Source organism: Bos grunniens, chromosome 20 (genome assembly GCF_055505025.1).
Source record: "Bos grunniens cultivar Pamir isolate PY7600 chromosome 20, Bosgru_T2T1.0, whole genome shotgun sequence".
Classification (NCBI taxonomy): domain Eukaryota; kingdom Metazoa; phylum Chordata; class Mammalia; order Artiodactyla; family Bovidae; genus Bos; species Bos grunniens.
The window spans coordinates 36586869-36614193 of record NC_141184.1 but is presented as its reverse complement, the minus strand read 5'-3'; the positions used below and the strand labels follow the sequence as shown (position 1 = coordinate 36614193).

General features: G+C 38.9%; 1 protein-coding gene and 1 long non-coding RNA gene across 15 annotated transcripts in view; one reads left to right on the top strand and one right to left on the bottom strand.

The window, feature by feature from the left end:
* Window positions 1–27325, top strand: part of FYB1 (FYN binding protein 1) — a 179096-nt gene that overhangs the window by 96954 nt on the left and 54817 nt on the right. For 2 of the 13 annotated variants that reach the window (XM_086361523.1, XM_086361522.1), the window contains exon 1: window positions 26838–26903. The exons of the other annotated variants lie outside the window; for them this stretch is intronic. The gene's annotated coding sequence lies outside the window, so the exon portion shown is untranslated. Of the gene's footprint in view, window positions 1–26837; window positions 26904–27325 lie in introns of those variants that run through there. 13 annotated transcript variants of the gene reach the window in all.
* Window positions 1–27325, bottom strand: part of LOC147350256 (uncharacterized) — a 118343-nt gene that overhangs the window by 48534 nt on the left and 42484 nt on the right. The gene's annotated exons all lie outside the window — the stretch shown is intronic.

Here is a 27325-nt window from a genome sequence, read left to right as displayed (position 1 = left end):
CACGGGGATTGCTCTGTTCACGAAGGCCTCAGGCGCCCTCTTGATGGGGTGAAGGTGCAGAGAGCCTTCTTGAGAGGGTCTTAGAAGCCCGGGCAGGAAAGTGAACTCAGAGAGCCTCTGCGCTCCAGGGGATCAGCCTGAAAAAGAGAGGGAGAGAGAGAGAGAGAAAGACATGGGGACCAGAGCTCTGATGGAGCACAGGTGTTTTAATCAACATGGTGTGGGCATATATACTGTCTTACATAGTAGTTATTCTCAGCAAAGATAAAGATTAAAATTCCAGACTTACAAAACACAGGCGATCCATATTAAAGAGAGAGATTTGTAAACAATCACTTTTACCGTATGGTTCACAAGAAGGAAGAGGGTACTTATGACTGTATAGAAAAACTAATGAAGGAAATGCCTGGATTCCTCAGTCCCAGGAAAATTCCTGAATATTCAGGAATTAATAAGGAACAGAGAATTCCTAACAGATCCAAAACAGCACACAGGAAGCCTCCTGTTAAATGCTTCCTGACACTGGTGTATTCTGAAGACTCAGATCATTAACAGCAATTTAATTACATTTATTAAAGGAGAAATGAGGATAATGTTCAAATAAAGACCTCATTGAAAAATAGATGAGTAATAGATGGCAGCCATCAGCAGTCACCTCGGGCATCAACCAGTACTAATAAGAACATCATCCAATTGTTGCAGACTTTAAATCACTTTTTATTTTGTTTCAATGCAACATGCAAGATTTTCATTATCACAGTCTTAACTTGGTTCTCTTTGAGATACAGTTATCATCCTGCATCCAAGTATTGCTGTCTTCTAGGTGTGAGTTCTGGGAGAAGGCAATGGCACCCCACTCCAGTATTGTTGCCTGGAAAATCCCATGGATGCAGGAGCCTGGTAGGCTGCAGTCCATGGGGTCGCACAGAGTCGGACACGACTGAAGTGACTTAGCAGCAGCAGGTGTGAGGTCTACCATTTGTTCATTACAGAGTCCTCCTTTCTTGGTGTTGGCTTTTCTTGAATTTGGGGAGATTGTTTGTGCACAGGTTGGTAGTGGAGATTTAGTTAGACTGCTGTTTCTGTTTGTGCAGCGGGCTCTGGGGGAAAGACAGAGTTCAGTGGAATGAGGGTGTAGCTGAGTGCTGGGGGACAGGGCCTTGATGGCTTGTCTTCACCAGGACACCCCTTTCGTCCTGGGTATTGCACTTCGGGAGCTCTGCTCAGCTTCTCCCACCCAAGGACTCCGTTATTGTTCCCATGATTTCTGGTCGTACTTATACTGCTTCATTCCCTCCAGGTACTCCCCCAAAGGCCCTTCTAGCCCCCAGAAATCTGTCTTTTGAGCGTAGAGCTCTCTGACTCTTTCGTAGCCCTCTCTCTTGTGGTCCATTTGAGCTTCTGTTTCTTCTTTAAGTAGATCTCTTCTTCAAATCTGTGTTTAGGGATTCTTCATGGCTTTTAGGGATTTCTCACGGCTGGTCCATTGGTGGATTTACTTTCTTGCTTTACAGTATGTTTACAGTTTCTTTGTTTTTATCAATAATCTTTTCCACCATTTCTAGAGATGTGAGGTGAGCAGAGGTGCTAGGGTGGGTAATCTACCAGCCATTTGACTAGGAACGTTTAATCATATATCTAAGGGGAAAACGTTAGTAAGCCATTTAACTGTCGTAAAGCATCAAGATCAGAAAAAGCGCTTAACGGGCTGTCTTAAAAGAATCATCTAAAGTTTGAATTTACACAGTGTAGAAAACAGTGAAAAATGCAACCATCCTCACGTGTTTATAGTATATATGTGTCAGTGTAGAGCTTGCACCTGGTAATAATAAACGACAACCATCTTAAAAAGATAATTGTTTACCTGGGCTTTTCACTTCTTGAATTATGTTACAAGAAAAACAATGTTTACATATAATGAGTACTCTTCCCTATTTATAAGGACTTATAAGATCTAAAGAAAGAGCTTTGAAAAATGTATCTGAGCACCTTAAAGGGACACATAATTCATTATTTGGCATTGTAAAAATTACATAGTCTCAAAAATGGATTTTTACTTGGATTCCAGACTTAAGGTATAAATGCTAACAGTATATAATCCAGAATCCAAGTTAATTAAAGCTGGGTCAAAATTGTTTTTATTTGAAGTGCTTTCCATTTACTTGGGGGGAGGGGAAATCATATAAATTAAAGTCAAAAGATGCCCATGGGATAAAAATTAATTAATCTTTGATAAGTAAAATCAACACAATTTCTGTACGATTTTATAGGTATATAGATCAGAATAGTTTGTGTATCATCTCTCACTTTTATTTTGGTGGGGAATTTTTAAAAATTTTTATTGGAGTATATAGTTGATTTACAATGTTTTGTTAGTTTCAGGTTTACAGCAAAATGAATCAGCTATATATACATGTACATATGTCCACTGTTTTTTAGACTCTTTTCCCGTTTAGGGCATTACAGAGTATTGAGTAGAATTCCCTGTGCTACACATTAGGTCTTTTCTAGTTATCTATTTTATATATAGTAGTTTGCATATGTTAATTCCAATCTCTCAGTTTATCCCTGCTTGCCTTTCCCCCCAATCTCTCACTTTTAAAGGAACACTGATTCAAAACATATATTCACCAGGTATCTCTCTATAGCACTCACTATTAAACAAATTTAGGGGCACAGGATGAACTGTCTAAAGATATATGCATTTACTAAAGAGTTTTTTTTTTTTCTAAGTCACAGCAGTGAATTGATGGGACTTACTTCAGCATCTTGATTCAACAAAGAATATTTAAGTAAAAGCCCAGTTTGCAATAGCAGTAGCATATTTGTTAATATTCTCTGCAAATATGAAAAGAGTCTTTTCATGGTCTTCAAATGGACTAATCACCCAATGGAAAAACTTTTTGGAAATTTCCTTGGCATTTTTTGTGTTCTGTGAATGAACAGAAAAAAGAGCTGAATTAACTACACTATCTAATAGTTTATCTTCATATTCAAATTCACCAAAATAACCCATTCAACTTTTGTTTTCAAGTTTTTACCTTTTGGTAATTTAAAATAATTTTAAACAGGTTACTTTACTGATTTAATTAGGATAAGTATACCTCCCTGTAGAAGAAAGCTCATCAAACTTTCTTTTGGTTAAAATGCTTGAATTATTTATTATTTTAACTTATTGTTATTCTATTTCACATACAACATTGCAAAATGTTTTAGACTTCATCTATCAATTTGTTAAATTACAATTCACCTAAAACTTTGGCAGCTATCTGCTTTAGATAGTTTTAATCACATTTTCTCATATGGTCACAAAAGTAGCCTAGCAAATCAGTTTATAATACATTACTATATTTTCTCTAATAATTGAAAATTAGGTTTTCTTCTAAGTTGCTAAGTTGGCAGACTGGGTCTTCCGTTAGAAGTAAATTTTCATCTTCGCAGAATAGCTCACCTGACAACTGTTACAAAATTTTCTTTTTACCTGTTACTTCTTAAGGTATGGCCTGTTGACCATTTACATCAGAATGGGTTTAGGCACTTTACAAAACAAAATCACTGCTGCCTCACAATACTACCACCACCATAGCCACCTTTCTGAATCAGAACTCCTGGCTTTGAGGCCAAGTTATCTCCACTTTTAATGACTGCCCAGGAAATGCTTTGGAGAAGGCAAGGGCACCCCACTCCAGTACTCTTGCTTGGAAAATCCCATGGGCGGAGGAGCCTGGTAGGCTGCTGTCTATGGGGTCGCACAGAGTCGGACACGACTGAGTGACTTCACTTTCACTTTTCACTTTCATGCATTGGAGAAGGAGATGGCAACCCACTCCAGTGTTCTTGCCTGGAGAATCCCAGGGATGGGGGAGTCTGGTGGGCTGCCGTCTATGGGGTCGCACAGAGTCAGACACAACTGAAGCAACTTAGCAGCAGCAGCAGAAAATGCTTATGCACATTGACAGTAGAGAAAACTTAAATCTTTTTTGTTTTGTTTTTTCTTTTGTTTAAAATCAGCCCTTTTTTAGCTGGCAAATGCCTTTTTTGGTGTTTTAAAGTAAACTATGGCTTGTTTTGAGCAGTGTTAGAAACTCATTTTCCTTAGGTAAGTAAGTCCCAGATAGAATAGGAATGGAAAGGTAGAGCCATCAAAGAAAAGGACAACTGGTAAACTAGGCAGTTGGCCCGAACCATCATTCCATATAACTTTGTCATAGACGCTGGGCTGGCCTGAAGTGCTACTAGAGCTGGCATTTGTCAATTAGCTTGTGTAGAATCAGAGAAAACTTCTGGACAACATTTATTCTCCCATCATGCTAGGGATTTCAGCCAATCTTCCTAAAAGAGTCAAGTGCTCTTAGGATAGGCCCAAACAAGTAAATGCATACATAGACTATGCTTGATTTTGGTTGTGGCAAAAGACGTCTTCAATATAATAACTTTTCTTCATGGATCAGAGTTTGAGAGTACCTAAAAGGAGAAAAAAATTGCAAAGAGGAGACACAGGGACCTTTGAAGATGAACTTTGTCAACTCAGTTTTGCTTGGAACTAGGCCTGCCTACACTTGTTTCCTTTTGCCCAAGAAGACAATTCTGTCTTGAATAACTTTTGAGGATAATGACATTTTCCAGAAGCACCTAAAAAATTAATAACAACTACAAACAGAAAAGAAACAATAGCACAAAATACATCAAACCAAGGTGCCAACTACTCTAGAGAAGTGTTGTGAAGAAAGTCTTCTCTTACTCATTCTTCTGCCTCCAGCTGGGTACTTTATTTTACTAAATATTTCACATCACCCACCTGATTTAGGTCTGAGATGAACAAGTTAGTGAGGGATATGATGGTGCCCAAATAAGCCTACTTTTCCCACATTATTCCTATATAGGTCACACTAACCTAGTTAAAATGGTGTATATAACCTGAGTCCCTTTGAAAGCCTTCTGTTTAATTAAAACTTGTTTTAAACAGAGATAGACCTCAGGCCTAAATAAAAGCATCTATTTTTATTGCTTAGACACACCTGCACAGTGCCTCTGGGAGCTTCCACAAATTTTAGTGAAACCATATGGCAATGGTAGATAATATTTAACCACACACATACACACTCACACATTAATAGCATCTGTACAGGCCACCTGCTCTCCATTCACACTAGCATTGTTTAATGGACAATAAGAAGGTAAGTGAGAAGGACCTATTATATAGCACAGGAACTATACTCAGTATTTTATAACTTCCTATAAGGAAAAGAGGGCTTCCCAGGTGGCACTAGTGGTAAAGAACACTCCTGCCAACGCAAGAGAATTAAGAGATGCAAGTTCAATTCCTGGTCCTGGAAGATCCCCTGGAGGAGGGCACAGTAACTGACTCCAGTATTCCTGCCTGGAGAATCGCATGGTTAGAGGAGCCTGGTGGGCTACAGTCCATAGAGTCACAGAGTCTAACACAACTAAAGCAAATTAGCATGCATGCATGCATAAGGGAAAAGAATCTGAAATATATATATATGTATATATGTGTATATATGTGTATATATATGTATATGTATATATGATTGAATTGCTATGCTAAACTCCTAAAACTAAAGCATTGTAAATCTTCAACCTTTTAAAAAAGGATAAAAAATGGTTTAAATGGTAAAGTTTATGTTATACTCATTTTACCACAATAAATAAAACTTCCAGTTTTAAAAAAATTAAATAAAAAAAAAAAGATTTCTGACACATGCTTCTAAGTGTGTAAAACAGCTAGTAGCTAAATATTAAGTTTTTTGTCTACTCCTTTGAAAAGGCAAAAATTCAAAGAAACATTTTTAATGAGTGAATGATGCTGTTTTAAAATATTTTGACCCAAAAAAAGAATGCAGAAAAAAGAAAAGAAGGTAAGTGAGGTTGCAATGGAGAGAAAGGAATAAGAGCAGTAAAAGAGGGGACCAGGGAGGTAGGCAGGGGTCCAACTTTGTATTTATAGACCATGTAAAGAACTTAAGACTATTGCCTAAATATGAGTGTGACTTGGCTAGATTCGATGTTTGGGAAGGATGGTTCTAGAAGCGATATAAAGAAGTAAGAGATCACTGCAGTAATCCAGGCAGGAGCTTGGACCAAAGAGATGGCAGTAGAGGTGGAAAAGGAGAGTGGATCAGAGACACATGGAGACTAGAAAATGATGGGTTAGCTATGTGAGAAGACCATGATCTTTCTCTTGAACACGTTCAATCAGGAGAGTCCTTGAGCCCTCACAAAGGCAGATAGTTATAAGGGTCTGGTGCGCAGAGCAGTTTCAGTTCTCTCTCTACACTGTTGATAATTCAATATGACTCTTGGGACCCAGTGCTTTTCTGAGTGTTCACGTTTCTGCTTGTCTGACACACTGTTATCTAGATCTGTGCTGTCCAAGACAGTAGCCACTAGCCACAGGGACCAATTTAACTTTAAACTGACCAAATAAATCTAAAATTTAGTTATTTCGTTGTAATCATCACATTTTAAATGTTCAGTAGCCATCTATGGCTAGTGACTATAGTATAAGACAGCACAGATTTTAAATTTTTCATCATCCCAGAACATTCTACCGAACATGCTGATCTAATGGTGCCTCAGTTACATCTCCAAAACTGAATTAATATCACCAACAATATCACGCCAATTACGTGTTACAATGGTGCTAGTTATTTCTGTACCTGAACTCTTGTGTACTGTGACTTCTGTGAAAGCAAGTACCATACCCTACTCATCCCCAAGTCCCCTCACACTCAGCCAGAGGCCTTTGTACTATGTGCTTGGTAAGCACTGCTTGAATGAATGAGTAACTGAGCAAGATAATATCTAAAATTCTGTTCCAAAAATATGCAGAAGAAAAAAATCACTTATGTAATCTCTTATACTGGTGAGATACCTACTGAAATTTGGAAGCAGAGAATAATATAACCTGGTTTATAAGACAGCTTCAGTAAGAGGGTTTATTACCCATAATTAGAACATAATCAGAGGAAAGGCAGGAGTGGTAGAAAGGAGACGGTGTCCTTCTGAGCTGCCTTCTGTCTCTACTACACTCAGCTTTAATGAGAACAGCATTCAGTGGGTAGCACCTACCACCAGGTACCACTTCATGGAGACAGTAACAGCAATAGCATCTGTTGCTACAGCATCTGTGTTTCTATCCCTCAAGGGCCAGAATACCTGGCCAGATAACCATGATGTTGTTGAGCCTTCTGGCCACATAGTCTTTCTGGGACTGGTCACTATAGGAACTTTCCCAAGTCTTAGTCAACACCCAACCAGTATTTGTTCATCAGTGTTTCTACAAAGGATTACCTTGTCACACAGAAGGATGGGAGGGTCAGAATAAAAATTAAGCATCAGTGGAGGGCCCAGGAGGGGTGATGAGGCTCATGAAAATAGAACAGGACAGAAGAGCCAAAACTTGAGTAGCAGCATACTCCTCCTTCTTTATCCCAGTGGCATGTAAGGTCAAACATGATTTTTCTGTTTAAGCACAAAGAAGAAGGAAATTGTAGGTGAGGGATAATTCTTTTGGATATGGTGAATCATTGGGGAATGGGGCATCCCTGATGGCTCAGCAGTAAAGAATCCACCTGCCAGTGTAGGAGATGTGGGTTCAATCCCTGGGTCCGGAAGATCCCCTGGAGTAGGAAATGGCAACCCACTCCAGTATTCTTGCCTGGAGAATCCCATGGACAGAGGAGACTGGCGCGCCACAGTCCATGGGGTCGCAAAAGAGTCAGAGAGGTTTTAGCAACTAGACAACAATAACAATAGTTGTGAACAGCCACAAATAGTTCTTTAGTACCAAGCATGGGCTAGGTGCTGTGTGGGACCCTAGGGACCTGCCAGAGAGGTAACAAATGCTGCACTGTTCTTCTGACACTAGACTTGTGCTAGGAGCCATGGACAAGTCAGTGGGCACAGATACTATCCCTGATAAATGCTAAGGAGAGGAGAGCACAGGCTACTGAGTACTGTGAGTCGTAACATTCTTGGAAATTAAAGGAGAACGAACTGACACCTAAGCAGACCCCCACCCCTCTCAGAAAAGAGTGTCAATCAGGTCAATGAGGGAAGAGGAAAGGGGCTGAAAAGAAGGGCTGGTGGAGAGGGAAATGAGCACATATAGATATCTGGAGAGAAGTGAGACCTGACGGGGGCCCCACGGTGGACTTTTCTGTAACTCAAACAGTATCCGTGGGAGAAGTGACGAGGTGTGGAAAACACAAAAAAAGTACTGAAAAGGTTAAATCCTACACACTGTTCTTGGTTCCCTAGAAATGGAAACGATCTCATCTCTTTATTTTCTCTTTTTCTACTCTACCCTGTGTTTCTTGCTCCCCTACAGGAATCTGCCATTTAGCCGGTGCGTAGCAGTCAGACACATGCTTTCTGGAGCCAGGTTATGTGGGTGTGAGTCCCAGCTCTGTCCACTAGTAGCTGTCAGACGTTGGACAAGTTATAATAATCTGCAGGTTTCCTCATCTACGAATGAGAACAATAAGGCTACCTACCTCTCAGGTTTTTGAGGAATTATAGGAATATTTCCAAAAGCAGAGCTTTGAGAATATATATGCCTGGCCCATAGGAAGTACCCTACAAACGTTATTTGATATCAGCCTGGGCTAAAAAGACTCTTGTTAGATTGCATGGAAATAAGTGTTTAACCTACACGTCCATGGGAAACAACTTACAACCTTCTCTGGGAACCAATTCATTAGGAGTCAGAACTAGGAAGATGTTTTTTTTTAAGATTTAGGCAAATTTTCTGTGTGTTCTACAACATAATATTTTTCCTAGAGATTTCTTAAGATTTTGAGAAAATTATCAGCTACCTGTTAGAAAACTATTACAATATGGTAAAAGATTTTAAGGAAAAAAAATCTGTCTTATCACATCCAGCAATAAATTCCCAAGCGATATTTCTTTAAAGATTAAAAATAATTATCAGAAACATAATGACAGGACTTCTGTATTTTTTTTTTTATATTGGGGTAGTTAAAAAAAAATGGGCTTCCCAGGTGGCACTAGTGGTAAAGAACCCACCTGCCTTTACAGGAGATGTAAGAGACATGGGTTCGATCTCTAGGTCTGGAAGATCCCCTGGAGGAGGGCATGGCAACCCACTCCAGTATTCTTGCCTGGAGAATCCCATGGACAGAGGAGCCTGGTGGGGTGCAGTCCACAGGGTAGCAAAGAGCTGGACACAACTGAAGCAGCTTAGCATGCACACATGTAGTTAAAAAAACCCAAGTATTGCTCATGTTCCTTTATTTTATTTGGATATTCTACCAGTATTTTTTCCCTTTTCTCCTGATATTATAATCCATTCCAATTTTTCCCATTTTGCAATGAAGACACTGAGGCTCAGAAACTAAGTTCAGTTCAGTTCAGTCGCTCAGCTGTGTCCGACTCTTTGCGACCGCATGGACTGCAGCACACAAGGCCTCCCTGTCCATCAACAACTTCCAGAGTTTACTCAAACTCACGTCCATTGAGTTGGTGATGCCATCCAACCATCTCATCCTCTGTTGTCCTCTTCTTCTCCTGCCCTCAATCTTTCCCAGCATCAGAGTCTTTTCAAATGAGTCAATTCTTCGTATCAGGTGGCCAAAGTATTGGAGTTTCAGCTTCAACATCAGCCCTTCCGATGAACACTCACGACTGATCTCCTTTAGGATGGACTGGTTGGATCTCCTTGCAGTTCAAGGGACTCTCAAAAGTCTTCTCCAACACCACAGTTCAAAAGCATCAATTCTTCAGCACTCAGCTTTCTTTTTGGTCCAACTCTCATATCCATACATGACTACTGGAAAAACCATAGCCCTGACTAGACGGACCTTTGTTGACAAAGTAATGTCTCCGCTTTTTAATATACTGTCTAGGTTGGTCATAACTTTCCTTCCAAGGAGCATGCGTCTTTTAATTTCATGGCTGCAGTCACCATCTGCAGTGATTTTGGAGCCCCCCAAAATAAAGTCTGACACTGTTTCCCCATCTATTTGCCATGGAGTGATGGGACAGGATGCCATACTCTTAGTTTTCTGAATGTTGAGTTTTAAACCAACTTCTTCACTCTCCTCTTTCACTTTCATCAAGAGGCTTTTTAGTTCCTCTTCACTTTCTGCCGTAAGGGTGGTGTCATCTGCATATCTGAGGTTATTGATATTTCTCCCGGCAATCTTGATTTCAGCTTGTGCTTCATCCAGCCCAGCATTTCTCATGATGTACTCTGCATATAGGTTAAATAAGCAGAGTGACAATATACAGCCTTGACGTACTCCTTTCCCAGTTTGGAACCAATCTGTTGTTCCATGTCCAGTTCTAACTGTTGCTTCCTGACCTGCATACAGGTTTCTCAAGAGACAGGCCAGGTGGTCTGTTATTCCCATCTCTTTCAAAATTTTCCAGTTTGTTGTGATCCACACAGTCAAAGACTTTGCCATAGTCAATAAAGCAGAAACAAGTAATTTACCCAAAATTATGTAACTAGTAAGAAGAGATGTGGCCAAAAATGAACCCTGAGCCTTTTGACTACAGAATCTTATTTTGCATTCTAATATTTGAGCCTTAAAAAAAAGTTTTATTCCCATTCAATGTTTGGAACACTGAGATATACTGAAAGGTTAATGTTTTCTCAGAATTGCCCGTCTACTAAGAGTTCTGCAGGATTTAATAAATGTTATGGGGAAAAGCAATTCAAGTGTGCTTGGGAAATATTGCAAGGAAAGGCAATTTTTTAATGTCAGATCTTTAATATACTACTGAGCACTATGAATATCAAGCAGAGAATATAGTTTGAAGCAATTTCCAAATCATATTTGACCACAGACCTCTTTTTTTTCCCCCTCCCTCTCTCAAAATAGCTCAGTAGGACCAATGTTCCCAGGAACTAGCTTTGAAGGAAATGCTGCATGAGATAAATGCAGAGTAACACCATACTCACAATTCAAATTCACTGGTGAAAAATATTTTGTTTGCTAAGTTGTTTTACTTAGAGCAGAAACTTCATAAAAAGGAATTTGAAGTCACTGTTCTAACTCTTAATTTGCTTGAGATGGGGAAGCTGAGTGAGAACAGCTTTGCAAAAATATGTCACCAGTAAAGTAGGAAGTGGGTATTCTTGCAGCTTCTAACAGCTTCAGCAACTTTGTTGTTCAGAGCCAGCTCTATAAAACACCTTCTCTCAGAGAGCACACACACGTGCACACACAACCTCAGGGACAGGAGAGAGGTGAGAAAGGACATGGTGATTTTGGTGGCACACTTTTCAATATAAAATTTGAGGTTCAAAGGCTGGAAGTAAAGTAATGCTAAACGTTAAAAACTTACTGGAAAAAAAGTAGTTTTGCATGCTAAATGATTCCCTGATTCTATGATGCCCACCAGTTTCAGCACCATAAATAGTAGTGACACTGATCAACCTGCAGTTAGTAAAAATTGGGTTTAATGTCAAGACTTCTCTTCAACTCTATCAACTTCAGTTGATCTTGGACAAGTAATTTCTTTGATCACCTTCTCATTTGCAAAAGGAGAGGATAGAATTGGATCACCCCTGAGGTGTCTTGCAGCTCTGGAAATCTGTGAAATTAAAGGAATAGGTGGGTCTCAGATCTCAGGACTGGTTGTTAATTCCTCAAAGGAAAGAGAGACCTGTCTGGATAGCAGGGGCATGGCAGGAAGAAGGCAGGAACAGAAACAATAAACTTCAGAGGTTAGCCACAGCCCTCAGGAAACCAGATACGTGTCTAGGCTCCAGCCTGCAGGCCGCTGTGTCATGTTACTAAATTCAGGATGGGCCTGAAATAGTAAGTGTAGGCCGTGAATGGCTGGAAATAATGACAGCTGTCACAAAGTGATCTTCTAGGGTTGCCAGGGCCAGAGCTCCTGAGCCAGGGTCCACATTTTTTAAAGTCACAAATACTACATAAAAGAAGGACGATTACAACCTTCCTCCCATGGGTACATAATGCCTCATTAAAGTTGTAACTACTCAGTCTCTGGAAATTAGGCTGACTTCTTACCTTCCTGTTTTTGTCCTGTCTCTCAAGGTGAAACTTCGTCGTGGTTTTACGGGTACACTTTTCACTGCCTACACCATCTCAATTAAAGCAGACTTGGGAAGGCAGACCAAATGACTAGCACATGAAATGACTTGAATTTGAAAATCAGGAAGTTGTGTCGCTATTTCTATTTTATTTTTAACTCGAGCAAAAAACCTCACTTCTGAAAAACTCTCAAGCTTCCAACTTTCTTTTCCTACCATTTATGACTATTTGGAGAGATAAGAGGGGTTTATCTTTTCCAAAAATTGGCACTTCCATAGTAAAGCCACTCCTAATCATTGATGCCAAATGAAGACTAATCGTATGATCATTCAGAGTGGGGAATTAATATATGTTTAGTTGTTTGAAAATATAGATTTGCTTTTGCTGATTATAGGAGCAGAGCAGTGTCAGTGTGCCTTTATAATTATACCGTCCTTGGGTGGATATAGAAGTGACTTGGGATTTTGTGAATGAAAGAGGACAAGCGCGAGGGGGCCACTTTGGGGCAGAGATGCTACATTGCTGTATTTAGATGGGGCTGCTCTGTGCTCTGCAGCAGCCTCTGGAGACCCCTGGATCTCATATATAAAATGAAGTCTTCAGAATTTTGGAATGCCACCAGCAGCCTGGGACACACTATTCCTTCTCAAGTAGAACAGTCTTGCCTAGGGCAAGAGTTTTAGCCTCCTTGATCTCTAGCCACTGAAAAGCGAGTAGCACTCACTAGCCACTGCAACAGCCAAAATCAACCCCTCCTCTCCCACCCCCATCCCCAATTCCAAATGCTTCCTTAGAAGCTGGTACTGCCCAACCATCCCCATTCGGACCCTTGAGCAGATACATGTGGATATTCTCCTCTGCCTAGCATCCTATCAGATGGTCAAGAAGAGCACTTTGCAGCCTGAGTCTTCAGTTTAAAATCTTTTAGAAACATCCTATGTAGTAGGAAACCTGCACATAAAAGACACTAATAGTTGAACTCATTATGAAATTATAGAGTGGCAATTCTACATATTATACTATCACAGCAACTTTTGTCCTACTTCTCTTTTTGTCTCCAGAAGGCAAGGGTTTTGCTCAATGAGGTCAAAAGAAGTCCCTATTTCCAACCATCACATACCCATGCTCCAGCCCATGTGAGACATTTTCATCTCAGAACCATTTCAACATAATCAAACCCAGATCTCTGCTTATATCAGTGACATCGATCAACTGAGGTCTTCTCCAAACCCCATCAAATAGATTGCCGTTGACACATGACCTTCCCCCCACCAACCGAGTCCCTTCTTTGACATTTTCTTGGATTATCCACAAAGAAGACTCAACATTCAACATAGAGTTTGCCTGGGTCAATTTCCACTCTGCTCTGTCTTCCAATCCTAAGCTCCTCCTTCCTTCCTCCAACTCAGAGATCTAGTTATGAATAGTTCCCTTCTTTCCCGGAAGTTGTTTATCAGCCTTGCTCACACCCAGAATCATCTCTGCACGCACATGCACACACATACATGCAAGTGAGCAACCATATACTCACGACTTTGGGGAATTATAACAGTCCTCCCTTTCACAAAAAACAACTGGGAGCCTGTTTCTTTATTGGGGAATAGTTCTGCCTGCTGTGTTTACCTATAAGTCTGTTAGCTGTTGATTTTCTATTTTGTCTACTCTCTCCTTAGCTGCTTCTTTCATTTAGACAGTAGCATGTACATTTTTGGTTATTTCGGTGTTGAGATACTGAAAAAACTTTCAAAAGGAAGATGCTAAAATGTTATCACTTTAGGGTTTAGAAACAAATTACATATATATAGAGAGAGAGATTTTGTTTCCAGGGATGGTAGAAAGAGCATGAGACTTGACTAAGGAAAACAAGATTCTTTTATCAGGACCTCATAGTTTTAAGATTTGCGTTCCTTCATGAATCACTAAACTTATCTGGACCTCAGATTTCTTATCTTTGATCAGAATTGAGGACATTTTAAAGAGATATTCTGTGCTTTATCACCCACAAGGCTAAGTGATTCTCTTATTCTCTGTTTCAAAGTTCAATGCAGAAGCAGAAAGATAGCTTCATAATGAATCAACAGATTTTCTATGCCAAATTATGTGAAAGGCACAAAAATAGTAAACTCACAAGAACTTTCAGTCCTACAAATTTATGGCTGTCTTGAGAAATAGACATAATAGCCTAATTCTTAACCTCTTTGCTCCAGAAAGGTATAGGGTAGGTAGCCAGAATAAATTCTATCCTTCGTGAATCTACCCTTACCTGGTCCTGTTTCCTTTACGGAGAGATGACTAGTAGTCAGTATTCTATAAACTTTCATTAAAGATTGCTCCTAATCACTTTGCCTTCCTTTCTCCAATCTTTTCAATCTGCCATCTCCTAAAGTTATCTGCTGATCTTCATCTTTGTGATTATCACCCTCCACCCCTACTTCTCTTTTCCCCATCCATCCAATTATAAAAGGGGTAATGTGGTGTCATCATTTTAAGTTTTTTTTTTTCTTTAATTAAAGTATGGTTGATTTACAATGTCATGTTAGTTTCAGGTATACAGCACAGTGATTCGTGCATGTATATATATACTTTTTCAGACTCTTTTCTCTTATAGGCTACTTCGAAATTTTGAGTATCATTCCCTGTGCTATACAGTAGGTGCTGGTTAGTTGCTGTTGTTCAGTTGCCAAGTCATGTCCAATTCTTTGAACCCTCAAGGACTGCAGCACACCAGGCTTCCCTGTCCTTTAATATCTCCTGAAATTTACTCAAACTCATCTCCATTGAGTCAATGATACCATCCAACCATCTCATCCTCTGTCATCCCCTTCTCCTCCTGCCCTCAATCTTTTCCAGCATCAGGGTCTTTTCAAATGAGTTGGCTCTTAACATCAGGTGGCCAAAGTATTGGAGCTTCAGCTTCAGTATCAGTCCTTGCAATGAATATTCAGGACTGATTTCCTTTAGGATAGACTGGTTGGATCTCCTTGATGTCCAAGGGACTCTCAAGAGTCTTCTCCATCACTACAGTTTGAAAGCATGAATTCTTTGTGGTTTAGCCTTCTCTATAAACCAACTCTCACATCCATACATGACTATTGGAAAAACCAAAGCTTTGACTATATGAATCTTTGTCAGCAAAGTGATGTCTCTGCTTTTTAATTTGCTGTCTAGGTTTGTCATAGCTTTCTTTCCAAGGAGCAAGCATCTTTTAATTGCATGCCTGTAGTCACCATCCACAGTGATTTTGTGGTTACCTATTTTGCATTTAATGGTATATGTATATGTTAAGCCCAACCTCCTAATTCAATGTGGTATCCTCTTAATGAGATTTTCCTTGTTTTATAATCACCAGGTTCTCTTATTACAACTATGGCTGGATCCTGTAAGGTTTGGTTCCTATAGAAAGGACAAGAAATAACCAGAAGGAACTGAAAATAAAGTACAAACTGAAAGCATCAGCTAGTAGCCAATATGAGGGTCAAAAACAAAATAAGCAAGTTGTGCTTTAAGAAAACGAATTTATGATAATAGTACACTCCAGGCATCAGGTTGCACACCTTAGTAGCACAATGACTACTTCAAGGTACCAGTCTCTTCACAGCCTTCTACGTTACCTGGTTGTCCTTCAAATCATACCAGGTCCCCACCATTTAGTCTGCACCAGTGATTCTCACACTTGACGTGCATCAGAACAACCTGGAGAACTTGTTAAGATGCAGATTTCTGGATCCCAGCCCCAGAATTTCTAAATTCATTAGATCTGGGATGGGGCCTGAGAATTTGTATTTCTAACTAGTTCTCAAATGATGCTGATACTACTGGTACTGGGTCTACACTTTAAGAAATATTGTTCAATGTTAAGTAGAAGAAAATGGATAAATGCTATCTCTAAGTTATTTTTTTAAGGTTCTTTAAGCAATCTACTTAAAACATTTCTTCCTATCTTAATCTTAACCTTTTACCACATCAGTAGTACCAACATTAGCTGGCTTGAGTTTCACTGTTTCTTTAAAGGAGAAGATAGCAAAACTGGTGTTTCTTAAAGCATGGTCCATAGTCTACATGCATCGGAATTCCCTGAGATTCTAGGCAAGAATGCAGACCCCTGAGCCCCATCTGAGAGCATCTGAACCAGAATCTCTAAAGATGGGTTCCTAGAACCTGTTTACTAAATATGCACCAAGTCATTCTTAAATTTTGAAAACTACTGCTATAGATCCAAGTTCAATAGTCAGCCGTACACTCAAAATTTGAACAAGAAAATTCTGACAAGTTAATAACAGCCTAAAAGGTGATTTCTTTTTAGAACTAGGGATGATATTTAAGTTGAAACATCTAAAAATATTAACTATTTTAAGTTTCAAAATAGCTATAATAGGGACTTCTCTGGTGGTCCAGTGGCTAAGACTCCAGCTCCCAGTGCAGGGGCCTCGGTTTGATCCCTGGTAGATCCCTAGATCCTAACATGCTGCAACTAAAAAAAGAGATTCTGTATGCCACAACTGAGACCCAGCATAGCCAGGTCTTATTAAACTATAGCCATGTGATATAAATATATAGCTATGCAATATAAATATATAGCCCTGTGATACAAATATGTAGCTATGCTATATAATTTATTAATGTATCACCTATAATGAAATAAGGGTACCCTGAAAGGTTTTCTGTGATTGCTGTACATACCTTAATTCTTCCCCATCATGTACAAACTTTTTGGTCACTAAGTAATTAACTTGCCTGTACTTTTTCTGTTTAATGATTTCTAGTTAGATACCTCTAACTTATGGGATTTCTTTAAATATAATTCTTAGCTTCTAAAGTAGCTGTTGGTCCTTCAATAAGGGTGTTATCCACAATCTAAGTTTAGTGTACCCCTTTGACGCAGTCCTGCAAAAGACTGCCCTAGAAGTTTAGTCAAAATGAACACTATAACACAAGTTGTAGATGTTAAAGTTTACCAAGATAAGTATAAGTAATACAGTGTTAGCAAAACATATCAAAAGAAATCAGACTGGGGGAGTTTAGATGAGCACAGCTTCTTATGTCTCCTAGTTCCTCAAGATAACTTTGGGTTGGTGTCCATTATATGTTGAACATAAAATATTTCAGTTGTGAATTCTTGACACATGTGGAAAGAGCAAAATGAGGTTTTACCAAGCCCCTTATCCTTCCCTCCCCAGTTTCATCATGCTAAACCTCCAGTATCACTAACTTTTATGGTTGCAAAATCTGCATTTAGCAAGTCATATTATCTGCATCTAGTATCGCTGTTTCATATATGACTTCTTACTAGGCTACCAGCACTATCTTGCTTCATTGTCCACAAGTTATATAACAATGATTAACTATTATATATATACATATATATATATGCGCATTGCAGCCAAGTAACAATGATTACTCAGTCAGTGGACTAGAGGAGCACTTATGGGCAAGGTCAAGGGCATTTGACTCCAAGTCTGATTAACTCCAAAGTTCATGGTTTTGACTGGAACTCTACATTGGCAGACCCTTTTCTCCTTCCCAGCTGATCTTTCTGTATGAATTTTGACCAGCCCAATTCTTTTTTAAAATTACATATATAATACTTTTGTTAAGGTCTTAATGAATATGAATGTTGGCAATATTACTTTTTTTCCTGAAAACAAAATAAAAGAAATTGTCTGAAATAATAGTCATAAATTTGCCCTTTCTATTCAAAGATTAGTTCAATATCAATTGAATAGTTCAATATCAATATCAGGAAAACTGAGAAGCCTTGGAGAGTCTGAATGGCCTCTCCAAGCTGTCAAGTCATCAGTATCCTGGGCTATCTTCTCATAGTTGCAGAGTTTCCATAATGACCATTATTTATTTATTGAGTACCTACTTGCTTGCAGAATCTGTCCCTGGTATGCTATGCACATTATCTCATTCAATTTATGTAGCAGGTATAGCTGTTCCCATTTTAAATAAGAAGAAGGTAGAGGACTTAAGGTCTCACCTTTGATAATTAGCCTGGCTAGAACTCAAACAGCTATTTTGACTGAGCCATGCTAATGGAATGGGCTCTAAATGTCTGGAAGCATCATCTTTTTTTTCTTAATTTATTTACATATTTGGCTGCATCAGGCCTTAGTTATGGCACACATGCAGTATTGCACAGGCTTCTCTCTAGTTGAGGCATGGGCTCAGTACTTGCAGCATGGGCTTCGTTGCCTCATGGCATGTGGCATCTTAGTTTCCTGACCAGGGATCAAACCTGCATCCTTTGCATTAGAAGGCAGATTCTTAACCACTGGACCACCAGGAAAGTCCCTGGAAGCATCGTCTTACACTTGAAATTTCTGTGACTAGAGAATCCGCTTCTTAGCATGTTCTGTCTCCTAGAAATTTTAATCTTATTTTCCACTGAAATCTTTCTATAACTTCCTTTGGTGTTCATACTGCCTCTGTAATATGTTCAAATACATGACTCATCCTCAAATTAGTCTTTCATGTATTTGAAGCCAGCTATAATCCCACCTGTTTCCTCACTTCAATCCCGTTTTTCTTCTAGGATGTGTGTGCACGTGCATGCTGTTGCTTTAGTCATGTTTGACTCTTTGTGACCCTATGGACCATAGCCTGCAGGCTCCTCTGTCCACCGGATTCTCTAGGCAAGAATACCAGAGTGGGTTGCCATTTCCTCCTCCAAGGGATCTTCCTGACCCAGGAATCTACATCTCTTACGTCTCCTTCACTGGCAGGCAGGTTCTTTACCACGGCCACCGACTGGGATAAATACCCCTAATCTAGGTGGTTTTTGACCAGTCCATTTCTTATCTGTTCAGAATCCTTTCTTTTGGTCCTGCACTCCTGACTGGCCTGACTCTCTTATTTCCAAAGACTTACTGTCTTTCAGTCAATCACTGATTTAAAATGTAATTGTACTTTGACCTAGTGAATTTTTCTACTGGATGACTTCTTATTCCAGCTCCAAGTCTGATGTTAAATGTTACTCTTTATACTACTTATGTCACTTATGCCTATATTTGCCTGTCATTCTTTCTGTTCAGTGGCCTGTAGCATTCAATTTCACTGCTTCATGCTGAAAATATGATGATCCTTAGTATGAATATTAGTGATAAATATGAATTACTAAATAAATCCTTTATTATTATGTTTAATCCTTGCTTTTGTTCTAAGAACAGCAAGATGCAAGAGAATTTGACATTTCCTATTTTTTTCTGGCAAAAGATCTCTTGTTTATTCATTTATCTATTCAACAAATATTTAGTGAATGACTGCCATAGTTTTATGCCTGGGAATACAGCAATGAGAATGATGTATATAGTTTTTGCTTTCATATAGCCTACATCCTAGTTGGAAGAGCAGATAAAACACAAATAAATGGGTAAACAAATTCAGAGAATGCTTAGTGTTGTGAATAACATAAAACCAATGATGCAACCAAGTGATCGAGAAAGTAGCAGACAAGGTGAAGTGATTTTAGATGAGATTGTCAGTGAAGACGCCTCTGAGCAGATAATATTTAGGCAGAGTCATGAATGATGAAAGGATCCAATTACACACTGATATGGGAAAGGAATATCTGAGCAGAAAGGAGTTAGTGAAAATTACTTAGGCAAGAATCAGCTTGATGTGGTTAAAGAAATAACAAGCCCTTATGTCAGCTAGAATACCTATGTGAAGGGAGAGTGGTTCAAGATGAGGCTGTAACAGTAGGCACTGACCAAACTCCTTGGGTTCTAGAAGGTCATAGTTCAGAATTTGTAATAGGAAGCCACTGAAATTGGAGGCATTATGAAGAAGAATATTATAATCTAGTTTACATTTGGGGACTTCTCTTTGACTGCTGTGTGGAGCATAAAATGTAGGCACATAAGAATAAATCTGACGACTGATTAGAAGACTTTCAGGTGAGAAATGACATGGCTTGGATTAGGGTGGAAGAGACAAGAAGACGAATTCAGAATATGTTTCATGGGTTGCACTGATAGAAACTGTTCACATGCTAGGTATAGGGAGTAAGAAAACACAAAATAGAAATCAATATGAGTGGTTGCTAAATATTATATTGATTACATTAATTTCACCAATTTACTATTATATTTGGACTTCATACAAAATTAGATGGACAATGTAAATATGATATATTATTTACTTTGCATAAAATAGTGAAGAAATTTATTAATTAGACTTAGGAAGAGTAAAACTTGGTATTGTTTGATCAGCTAGAATCATTAAGCAAAGCATACAGATGAGATAAAGGAGGTGGAGAAATCTTTATTTGTGATTCCCAAATCTGACTGAGTTGTGAACTGTCAAGTAGTATATTTCAATGTGAGGCCTTTGGAAATTCTGAGTCCCTTAGATCTTCTATATACATTTTTAATTATATTATCATTTTAGTGAAAATCTAAAAAAAAAAATAATGTAAGCATGAAAGTGTTAGTCAATCAGTCATGTCTGACTATTTGCAAACCCATGGACTATAGCCAACCAGGCTCCTCTGTCCATGGAATTCTCTAGGCAAGAATACTGGAGTGGGTTGCCATTTCCTACTCCAATGGATCTTCCCAACCCAGGGATGGAACCTTGGTCTCCTGCACTGTAGCAGATTTTTTATCATCTGCTACTCAGGAAGCCCCCTGAGTACATTAAAATACTTTTTTTTTTTTAAGGAAGAGGGAAAGACCTGCCTAAGGTCACACCTATAGTAGGGGCTTCTCTGTGGCTTTTATATTTTCTCTCCTGGGTCTCCTCTTCTTCTATGTCTTTCCCTTCTCCAGGTCTTGATTTATCACAAGATGTTTTTGTGCTGTCTCATGACTGAGGCATCCTCCTCTCTTCTCTATTGGTGATCTTCTAAAATAGCAATGACAGAAAGAGTCATAGCAAACATTAATTGAACTGAGGGGCTTCCCAGGTGGCGTAGTTGGTGCAGAAGCTGCCTGCCAATACAGGAGACACAAGAGACATGCATTCAATCCCTGCATTGGGAAGATCCCCTGGAGTAGGAAATGGCGTGCTAAGTCACTTCAGTCGTGTCCGTCTCTTTGCCATGCACTCCTCCAGGGGATCTTCTGGACTCAGGGATCAAATCCGTGCCTCTTACATCTCCTTCACTGGCAGGCAGGTTCTTTACCACTAGTGCCACCTGGGAAACCCCTAGGAAATGGCAACCCACTCCAGTATTGTTGCTTGGGACATCCCATGGACAGAGGAGCCTGGCAGGCTACAGTCCATGGGATCACAAAGAGTCAGACAAGACTGAGAGACTGAGCATGCAACTGAATTGAACCTTCTGTTTAAACCAGTCTGTCTACACAGCTGTGCTTCCAGCTATTCTGGATCTTGGTCACTTCATGCTCTGTCCATGCACTACAAGGAAGTTCTGCCTTCTTTCTTGGCAGTTCTGGTTCTCTTTCCTCAATTCATGTCTACTTGGTCTGATGGTCTAATTTACCCCTTTCAAAACCTTACAGTTTTAGCAGGAAAAATCTGGCTTCCTGGATGAACTTATGATCAGGCAATTTCCCTTAATAGTCCTTTTCTTTATAGCACTTCCTCTTACTTAAAAAAAAAAAAAAAAGGCACCTATCGCAAAGTAATTTTCACAAAATATTTCACATCTATCACAAAGTAATCCAAAAATGAGATTTGTTTGGTGCATAGAGTTTGGTGGAGGGGGGTAGGGGTGTATGTTTGATGTGTTTGTTTTGTTTTTAGTTGCCAACGTTAAAAAATTGGAAAATTTCACAGAAAAATCTAGACTTGTTCTCCACATATTTACAGTAGGCTGGAATCCTGTAGCAGTGACCCCATCAAGACGACACAAATTTCCTGCTCACCAGTCAATTCCCAGCAATACATACAAATGCATGTTGCTGCCTGGCTTCCACTGAAAGTTGACTTTGGAGTATCTGCTTTAGATGTCCCTCTATTTTCTCATATTCTGAAGCTATAATATTATCTCTGCATCACCAATGTTTACTCCTTCTCTGCTCATAGATGTTATATTTCTGGGTTATATTGATTTTTATTTTAAAAATGATGATTGACTCAAAGCATTCACTATCCTTTCAACATATCAATCAGTTCATATGAGACTTTTCTAAACCTTGAGTTCTAGTAGGACTTCCTTTACTCCTATATAAGTTTAAGTATATATTTTTTAAAAGTTTAGCATTTGAAGAAAAGAAATTCAATTATTGTCTTCTGCCCCAATACACTCTATCTTAGAAACAAGAAAGGTACTCTGTAAGTATCAGCTTCTGACAAAAAACTTTTCCTATACACTGACTTTTTTCCTTTTAATATAATATTTTGTAGAAGGAAATGGCAACCCACTCTAGTATTCTTGCCTGGGAATTTCCATGGACAGAGGAGCCTGGTGGACTACAGTCCATGGGATCACAAAAGAGTTGGACACGACTGAAAGACTAACATGCACACTGCCCTACTTGCAGGACCTCAGCTGCCTGACCAGGGATCAAACCCAGGGCTTGGCAGTAAAAGCCACAAGTCTTAACCTCTGAACCACCAGGGAAATCCCTTAACCTTTTTAAAAAAGAAAGATTCAGAAGTCAGCAATCTTCAGTCAAATTACTGCCTGATTTGAATTTCATGTCATTTTATGAACTGAAAATAAATAAAAACATTTAATGCTTCATGATTACATCGAATTATAAAAATAACTACATAAATTATGAATATCCAACAAAGTTATTGGGGAAGTGAATTTTTAAGAATTAAAAAAGATTCAGAGACATTGAATGTTAAAGTTAGATCTGAGATGGGGGAAGTTTAAGATAGTGATCAAAGCCTTTCTTTACTTATTTTCCTCTGATTGTATTTGTTTTGATCTCTACTTCTTCACCTTCATTTTAGTTTCTGCTTAATTATCTATGCAAGCATGAACGTTTCAGTATTACTTTTCTTTCCACGTTGATGGAATATTCTAAGCTGACCAACATTTTCTTGGTAGTTTGCTTTCAAAGCAAAGAGTTTTTCACTAATATAGTTACAGTACTTTGTTTTCCACTAAATTGATTTCCAAAATTTCCCATCCTCTGTGGTTTACATCCACTATGGGCTTATAAATTCTTTGAAGATAAGAATAGATGACTTTGAATTAGGCAAGAAAAAAAATTCTGCAAAACTAGATTTTCTAAGCCTATGACCCAGATAGGCTCATAAATACTTTCAAATCCTTACCTTTGAAAGCTACTGAAGATCTTCTGAAAACTTGTAAGATGCTTTGACATAAATGGCAATATCTACTTGAATGCCTATATTGTAAATGATATTCTATTTTAGATCAAACAACAACGTATTCGATCAACTGTCAATCATAGAAGAGATAAGTTCTTTTTTTCAGCAATTTAATTAAATAGGGTGCTGTATCACTAACATACTATATTAAGGAAACACACATACACACAAAATGTCTTATAACCATATGAAAAGATTCTTAACATCGCTTGCAAACATTGAAATGCAAGTTAAAATGTCATAGCATTTTTTTACATATCAGAATTAAGACCAAAACAGTGTGATAATACCTCACTGTTAGTGAGGTTATGGTGAAACAGGTGTAATCCTCTTGTGTTAGAAGACACATGAATTGATAAACTCTTACCAAATGGCACTGTTTACCAAAATGTTTTAATGTTCTATTTTTTGATCCACGAATTCCACTAAGAATTTACCGTACACATATATTTAGACTTGTGATCAAACATACAAGTACAAAAATAATTTTGTAATTGTACTTGTCTAGTAATCCAAAGATATCAAAAAATACAAAACAAAGTTCCCAATAGTAAACATACAGTTACTAAGCATATATTAATAGTAAAAAGAAATGAAAACGTATGTCCACACAAAGACTTGTACACAAATGTTCATACCAACATTATTTGTAACAGCTAAAAAGTGAAAACCATTCAAAAGTCCATCAACTGAAAAATAGATAAGTAGATGTGGTATCCATACAGTGGGATATAAACCAGCCATAGAAAGAATGAAGTCTTGATATCTGCTGCAACATGATTGAACCTCAAAAACAACTAAGTGAAAAAAGCAGCCACAAAAGGCCATATATTGTATGACTCTATTAATATGAAGAACACAGAATAAGCAAATCCACTGAGACCAAAAGTAAATCAGTGGTTGCCTAAGGCAGGAGTAAGGGAGAAAGGATGGGGTGAGGAAAATAACAGGTCAGCTTTATTTTTGTAGATTAGGATGATGATTGCACTAATACAAGCATACTGATTCCACTGAATTGTACTCCTTTTTTTTTTTTTGGATCTGCACCACACAGATCTTAGTTCCCCAACCAGGGTTTGAACCTGTGCCCCCTGCCTTAGGAGGGGGCAGTCTTAACCACGGGGCCTCCAGGAAAGTCCCTGAAGTATACTCTTTAAACCAATATATTTCTTACTTGATAAAATAATCTTCAAAAAAATAATCAAAATTTCCATCAATTATGAGATGGGTCAAATAAATTATACTAAATCTATGCAATGGAGAATGGCACAGTTATGAAAATTTCATTGCCCTATTTGTGCCAGTAAAGAGAAATCTTCTAAAAAAATTTGTTATAAGAGCAAAGTACAGAATATTGTATGTACTAAGGTCCAATTTATGTGACAAAATGCATGGAATATTTCTTGAAAGACACATATGAGACTGGTAACAGTTGTCTTTGGGAAATGGGAGATGGGATATAGAATGTGAGATTTTTCTTTTCAGTATTCCCTCTTATCTTTTCTTAAGCATTTTACTGTGCATATATTTATTTCACAATAAACTATTTTAAACTATTTTTTTTCCCTAAGGGAAAAGAGAGGGAAAAAGAAAGTCCGAATCAGTAAGACATGAAATACCCTGCTACGTACGATGGATGTAAAGTGTTGTGGGGCTAACACAGGTGGTGACCGTGCAGACCTACCCTCTGTTTACTATTTAACTAGGAAGAGATTAAATTAAAAAGTGACAAAGTAATTTATGGGAACTTTAAAAAACATAAAATTAGCATAAGAAACCATGTGTGAGTGCTCTGTATGCAGACGAGAGCGTTCTCGCAGCAGCACTCGGCTGCGTGGTGTCAAGCCAGAGGATTAGCAGGGCAACCACACGACACTTAAAAAAAGCGGGTGGCTTGTCAGAAGCTTGCTTGTAGCAAAATGGTCACAGGTGCAGCGTAGCACGTTGTTTCAAGCACAAGTGGAAGTTTAGAAAACGTTTCTTGTGTGTGGCCTTGCTGTGTAGATCTTTGGGCTTCCCCGGGGCTCGGCAGTAACGAATCTGCAGCAGACACTGGAGCCTCGGGTTTGATCCCTGGGTCAGGCAGATCCCCTGGGGGAGGGCATGGCAACCCCCTCCGGCATTCTCACCTGGAGAACCCTGTGGACAGAGGAGCTGGGCAAGCGATGGCTCATAGGGTCACAAAGAGCTGGACACGCATGAAATGACTGATCACACGTGCACGTAGATCTGAGTTTCCCTACCGAGGATTGAACCCATGCCCCCTGCATCGGGAGCTCAGAGTCTTAATCACTGCACTGCCAAGGAAGTCCCTAGAAAACTTTTAAAAGAAATCATACTAGGCTATACCTGAAACTAACACGATATTATACGTCAACTATGTCTCAACAAAAATTAAAAGGAAAAAAAGCCTAGTAAGGTTTGATTATCCTAGTCTCTCTACACATAGAGACATAAACGTGCCCTTGAAGGTTTAATAAGAGCTTGTCCCAGGTAGAAAAAAAAATGGTTCTAGGTGCTAGGATGCTTCTTAAGCAGAACACCCACTGTTCGGTAGAAATAGTAGGTACATTCTATTTCTAATTCTCATAGCCATCCTGCATTAGGAAGCAGTAGTCTCATTTTAACGTGCAGGGAATATAAAACCCAGAAAAGCAAAATACATTATCCAGTGCCCTACAACTACTACAAGTTGGGATTGGTAGTCGAACCTAGATCTGAATGATTCCAGCACAAGTATTCTTTCTATCAAACCATTCCACTTCCCATGCTGAAAACTTGCTTCTGGTGTTGTTCAGGAATCAAGAATTGAGAAGGAAACAGCAACCCACTCCAGTATTCTTGCCTAGAAAATTCCATGGACAGAGGAGCCTGGCAGGCTGTAGTCTATGGGATCACAACGAGTCAGACACGACTGAGCACACACACACGGGAATCAAGAAAGTAAAAGCAGTGTTTGTTTGTTCATTACCTCAAGGGCTGGATAAGGAGTTAAACTTCCTGATTCTTAGTCCATTCTAAGATATCCTAACTGATATCCTAATTATGCATATCCTAATTATGCATAATTGGTTTGAGGAAAAGGTTTTGGTTTTTACAGTTGAGATGGGGAGACTGCCATGTATCAATGATGTAGCCACATTAAGTGATAGCTAAGAATAGGAATGTTTATTAAGAACTATAATGTTCAGATGCTTCTGCAAGGTGGGTGTATATGACCATTTCACAGATGAGAAAAGGAAGACTTGGGGATGTCAAGCAGCTTACTCGTGGCCCAAAACTGAGTAATAAACAATTAAATGAATATGAGTGGTGAAGTCTGAATTCAAACTCAAAACCCTATTCCAGAACTTTTCATTCTTTCCTCAGCCATGAAGCCACTGAAGTACAAAACAGATATACATAGAAGTGGCAAATATAAGACATTTGTCTCAAGCAATGTGGCTGTGAAGGGAATGAGAAACAGCAGCTGTTAACTAGAGTGAGGGACAAGGAAGTAAGGATCTTGTTGTGTTTCTTTAACGTACAGGCGATCAAACCACGTTTAAGATGGGAAGTGCATCGTAAAGACTGAAACACAGTCCAGAGCACAGAGTAAGTGCTTAATAATTGTTTCTTACTTGATGAAAGTGAAGGAGTTATTGATTAATGGAGCAGGGTCTATAAAAAAGCAGGCATGTCATGAACCAAGAATGGCAGTTAGTATTGGTAACAATGACATTTTTCCAGAGAATCAGAGGCAAAGGAAATAAGGGAAGCAAGATGTAAGGAGGTTTTAAGTTAGAACAAAAGGTAAATGGGGGTGGTCCAGTAGAGTGTTCTCCATGGTCTTGGTAAAATAAAAGGTAAAGTATCCGTGGTGAATGAGGAGGGAGTGAGAGGGTCCAGGAATGTGGGGAGCTTTTAAACAACTATTATGGTAAACGTGATAAGGTCTCAGTGAGACCAGATTCTGAAGAGGCTGTGTTTAGTTAGGTGTAAATGACTGGCATGGGCAGACAATTGCAAGGGACCCC